The sequence below is a fragment of the Dama dama genome, chromosome 30 (assembly GCF_033118175.1).
Source record: "Dama dama isolate Ldn47 chromosome 30, ASM3311817v1, whole genome shotgun sequence".
NCBI lineage: Eukaryota > Metazoa > Chordata > Mammalia > Artiodactyla > Cervidae > Dama > Dama dama.
Window position 1 is genome coordinate 68,112,567 of NC_083710.1, and position 5,658 is coordinate 68,118,224.

The following is a 5,658-nucleotide window of genomic DNA, read 5'->3' on the forward strand; positions in this document are numbered from 1 at the left end:
AGTTCTGTTGTGTCCTTCATAAATGATTATCATGCTTGATTTTGTGCATGTCTAATTCAATATACTGGTCTATATATTCTTGAAAAGTAGGGAACACTCGCTATACATATTTATATCTCTGAAATACAGTGTATTACTTAACAGATGCTAGCCATTTATTATTTGCTGAAAGAGAAAGAGAGGGAGGAAAAGGGAGAATAAAGGAAAGGATGCAAAGAAGAGGAAGAAATAGATGAAAATTAGTTTGAGAAGAGTTCTTGGTTCATTCATTTGCTTGTGGGCCATATTGTTTGGAGTACTGATGCTTTCTATCTTTGTTTTACTATCTGGTAGGGCCACTCCTCAGTATTTGCTCTTCTTTTCCACTTAGTTCTTTTCTTTCCTTTTTACCCCCCTGACTTGACTTTTTATTTTTGGCAGGTAAATTTGAGCTCCCTGGAATAGAGAAAGTATTCAAGCCTAGGTAGCCCATGAGCATCTGGACAAAGTTGCTGTTCAGTCACCAGTTGTGTTTGACCTTGCAACCCTATGGACTGCAGCACGGCAGGCTCCTCTGTCCTCCAGTATCTCCTGGAGTTTGCTCAGATTCATGTCCATTGAGTCAGTAATGCTATGCGACCATCTCATCCTCTGCTGCCCCCTTCTCTTTTGCCTTCAGCCTTTCCCAGCATCAGGGTCTCTTCCAACGAATTGGCTCTTGGCATCATGTGGCCAAAATATTGGAGCTTTAGCAATAGCCCTTCCAATGAATATTCAGTAGAATTAGAAACACACAAATATTAGCATACATGAGAATTTAGAACATAAGGCATTCAGTAGGAATTTAGAAACATACAGGAGGGAGACCCAGGTTCAATCCCTGGGTCGGGAAGATTCCCTGGAGAAGAGAATGGCAACCCACTCCAGTATTCTTGCCTGGAGAATTCCATGGACAGAGGAGCCTGGTGGGCTGTAGTCCATGGTGTTGCGAAGAGTTGGACATGACTGAGTGACTAACATGCATAGAAACATACAAATATGCATGAGAATTTAGAATAGGATAAGGCATAATTTCAGCTGAATGCATTAAAATGGACTTCACAGAGAAGTGCTGTGTGTATGACTGGTATAATTATTTAAAAAGGTAAAATTGAACCCACACTTCACAACATAAACATAAATCGGAGATTGCTGAGCCAAAGGGGAGGCCTTCCCTAGTGGTTAGATACTGCTGCGTTCTGTGATGGAGGGGTCCTGTCACTTGATCTGACTAATCAAAGATCCAGCAGTCAGCAATACAACTATTCACCATCAGAAGAAGAGCACTAAGCCTCTCTATAAATGGGCTGCAGATTCATAATTAGACAATCTTTCCCTGCCTCTCAGCATATGCTTATCCAGAAACTTCTTCATCATCATTAGTGTCATCACTACCATTTCATGAATAAACGCAGTGCTAACATATACAGAGCTCTTTCTAAGCACTTGATACACACTGTCTTTGAAAGACATACATAATCTATGGTTGCCTATTATAGGAGATTTCAGTGATGCCATGGTTATCAATGCATCTATACTAATGTAATCATTAAAGGTTTATAATTTAGCATGTTCCAGATATATGCATATTTACTAATGGATGTTATCAACTTTGTCCAAAAATACTTACTGAATTTTACAGAAAAAAAAGAAGATATAGTTTTGCTTTTTAAAGTATCTGCATCTTCTTGAAAAGAATATCCAGTTTATATAGGAAAGATATTATAGAAATGAATCACACACTTGCAGATCTGTCCACATAATTTTGGTAGAGTGTTGATAACATTTCCTGTGATGGTGGACCAGTTCTCAGGGAGCAACACAGGATTTGGTGACTGGTGTTCAAGATATGTCCTTCACTGATCAGTTGACAGAAGATTCCAAATCACTGTTCCTCATGATTACACTTTGATTATGAATTTAAATCACTTAAAGTCCATCTGTTCATCAAAGAGTAATTTACTGTCAAATCCAATAAGTGACAGGAATTATTTTCCTTTACTTCTGACCTTGTTTTTGGCACAGAGGAAGTTGGTTCAAATATAACAAATTTCCCCTTGACAGCTGGACGATTGTTCCTTGTGGCAAAACGAGAAAGCTGTTGCATAGAATCGACAGCCTGGATGCACCAAATATTTTACCATTCTAAAATGTTCTTTTGAATGCATATATTATTTTCAAATTTTCCTTTGCTTTGTTTAATAATTTTCTACCTTTATGCTCAGTTAACTGTATGAAAGGCATATATCTTGTCTCTGACAGACTTTGGTATATAACCCATAGGCTTCTTCTATTACTATTTAAAACTAAAATTCCACTTTTTTTCTTTTTTCTATCTTCCTCTATAATTTAAGACGTCTAGTGAACTATAGCTTTTTAAAAAGTAAAACATGATGCAGCAATAGAAAAGACGTCTCTCTTACCCTTAAGACTGTCATTTCCTTGAATTTGAAGTTCAGGTTTTAAATTTATCTTTACATCTCCACCAAATAGCACAACTGGTAGAATTTCAATAAAAAATTCCTGGAAAATCATTGGGGTACTTTTAAGAGGCATAATATCATATAATCATTTGTTATGAATAAACCATTTGCATATAAACAATCTTAATTTGGGTTATCATATAATCTTCATCTTAATATGCCATAATCATAACACAACTGTACAATAAAATCCTAACCTTTCAATTGCATTTATATAATACCAATTATTTGTTTGGACATTTAAAGGACATGATTTGTATTATGTTTTATTGCATTGTTCTTAAAAGTTAATATGCATTTCATTTTATGTCTCTTCACAAGGCCAATGCATTTTAAGAAGCAAAAAAAAAAAAAAAAACCATAATACACAAGGCAATTAACATACATAGAACTCAAGAAATAAGGCCATAACTGGCCATTTTCTTTTCCTCTCCTTTCCTTTCTTTTTCTTTCCTGTCCTTCTTTTCCATTTTCTTTTCTTTCATTTTTTCCTTTCTGCACGGAAAAATTAAGTGGTCCATGTGAGCTAGGCATTTTGCTCTGTCAGATGAATAAAAAACAACGACTAGCTTTTAAGATAACACATATCAGAAAACAATAAAGTTGAATCGTTATATAGTGTTTAGTTCAGCTCAGTCACTCAGTCGTGTCCAACTCTTTGTGACCCCGTAAATCGCAGCATGCCAGGCCTCCCTGTCCATCACCAACTCCCGGAGTTTACTCAAACTCATGTCCATCGAGTCGGTGATGCCATCCAGCCATCTCATCCTCTGTCGTCCCCTTCTCCTCCTGCCCACAATCCCTCCCAGCATCAGGGTCTTTTCCAATGAGTCAACTCTTCGCATGAGGTGGCCAAAGTACTAGAGTTTCAACTTCAGTATCAGTCCTTCCAATGAACACCCAGGACTCATCTCCTTTAGGATGGACTGGTTGGATCTCCTTCCAGTCCAAGGGACTCTCAAGAGTCTTCTCCAACACCACAGTTCAAAAGTATCAATTCTTCGGTGCTCAGCTTTCTTCACAGTCCAACTCTCACATCCATACATGACCACTGGAAAAACCATAGCCTTGACCAGATGGACCTTTGTTGGCAAAGTAATGTCTCTGCTTTTTAATATGCTATCTAGGTTGGTCATAACTTTCCTTCCAAGGAGTAAGCGTCTTTTAATTTCATGGCTGCAGTCACCATCTGCAGTGATTTTGGAGCCCCAAAAAATAAAGTCTGACACTGTTCCCACTGTCTCCCCATCTATTTCCCTTGAGGTGATGGGGCCAGATGCCATGATCTTAGTTTTCTAAATGTTAAGCTTTAAATCAACTTTTTCACTCTCCTCTTTCACTTTTATCAAGAGATTTTTAGTTCCTCTTCACTCTCTACCATAAGGGTGGTGTCATCTGCATATCTGAGGTTATTGATATTTCTCCCGGCAATCTTGACTCCAGCTTGTACTTCCTCCAGCCCAGCGTTTCTCCTGATGTACTCTGCATATGTTAAATAAGTAGGGTGACATATACAGCCTTGATGTCCTCCTTTTCCTATTTGGAGCCTGTCTAGTGTTCAAGGAGCTTATAACTAGTCCTGGAGAACTGAATACTCAGTTATGTCTCATATTAATAATTATTCCAATGAGGAAGGGATTAATATTCTCTGAAATAACTGCTGATTGCTCTGAGAAGAAGGTTCAGCTGAACTAGGTCTTGAAGGCTGATTAGTGTTTGAGGAAATGGAGAGGGAAAAGACGATGACCAAGGGTATTAATTGAAGTAGAAGAATAGAGTCAGTGTGAAAGTAAAATTTAAACATGTTTAAGAGGTAGGAACGGGCTTCCCTGGTGGCTCAGACAGTAAAGAATCTGCCTGAGATGAGGGAGACCTGGCCTCAATCCCTGGGTTGGGAAGATCCCCTAGAGGAGGGCATGGCAACCCACTCCGGTGTTCTTGCCTGGATAAGCCCATGGACAGAGGAGCCTGGTGGGCTACAGTCCATGGGATCACAAGAGGTAAGAACACAAACCTCAGGGACTTTGATTCTAGATTAAAAAAAGCTAAAAATTCAATAGAGAATTCTAGATCCCAGGGTTACATAAGTAAAAGTTTGTGTTTTCCCAGTATGAGGCACAAGATGTATTGCAGGAAAAGAATTAAAGTTAAACTAACTGAGAGGTTAGCTGGGAGACTATGGAATATGACTGAAATTTATAAACATTGCAAAAGAAGGGACACTTGGTCTTTTTTTTTTTTTTTTTTTTAAAACATGGAATGCTTCACGAACTTGCGTGTCATCCTTGCGCAGAGGCCATGCTAATCTTCTCTGTATCGTTCCAATTTTAGTATATGTGCCGCCGAAGCAAGCACAAAAGAAGGGACACTTGGTCTTAAAAACAGACTGGTCAGATTTCCATGCACATGACTGTGTAAGTCAGCATTTTCTTGCTTTTCTGGAATTCAATCAAAAACATCGATGAGAATGAAAAATAAATCCTGTAAGTTTTATACTTGGCAAAACTAAGTAAAATGTATTCTCTGTAGTTTCAAATATACAGGAAAGATGCTAAGATTGAAAGTACAGAAAAGAAAACTGGAAAATAATGAGAGGATTTGCTTAACGATGATATTGTTTTAACAAATATGTATTGAGCTTTTCCTGTGGTTCAGACCATGATTTAGGCACATGGGGAAAAAATAATAAAATATAAGTTCCTGCCCTCATTGAGCTTATGATATAGTTGAGATGAACAGACAAAACAATTAAAACAGTGTCATAAAGGGTGATAAGTGCAATGAACCAAATAGACCAGGGAATAGAGAGTGTGCCAAAGGAAAAGTTTAATTTTAAATAAACTGGTTAGAGACGGTACCATGGACTGAATGTTTCTGTCTCCCCAAAATTCTTATGTCGAATCCTGAAACTTCACTGTGAAGTACTTGGGGATAGGTACCTTAGGAGGTGATCCAGTAATGACAGTGGGGCCCGCATGGTGGGATGAGTACCCTTATAAGGAGAAAAAATAAGAGAGCTCACTCACTGTCTCTCTCATCTCTACCATGTGAGGAAAAGTGAGACGATGGCTATCTGCACATGAGGAGGAGGTCCTCACCAGCCCCCAGATATACTTGTACCTTTATGTTGGACTCCTTAGCTTCCAGAACTGTGAGA

General features: G+C 38.4%; 1 non-coding gene across 1 annotated transcript; it reads right to left on the reverse strand.

Moving 5' to 3' along the window:
* Positions 1–4,749: 4,749 nt before the first annotated feature.
* On the reverse strand, positions 4,750–4,856 carry LOC133049788 (U6 spliceosomal RNA). The gene has a single exon (XR_009691468.1). It is a non-coding gene; the product is annotated as a U6 spliceosomal RNA (small nuclear RNA).
* Positions 4,857–5,658: the final 802 nt, after the last annotated feature.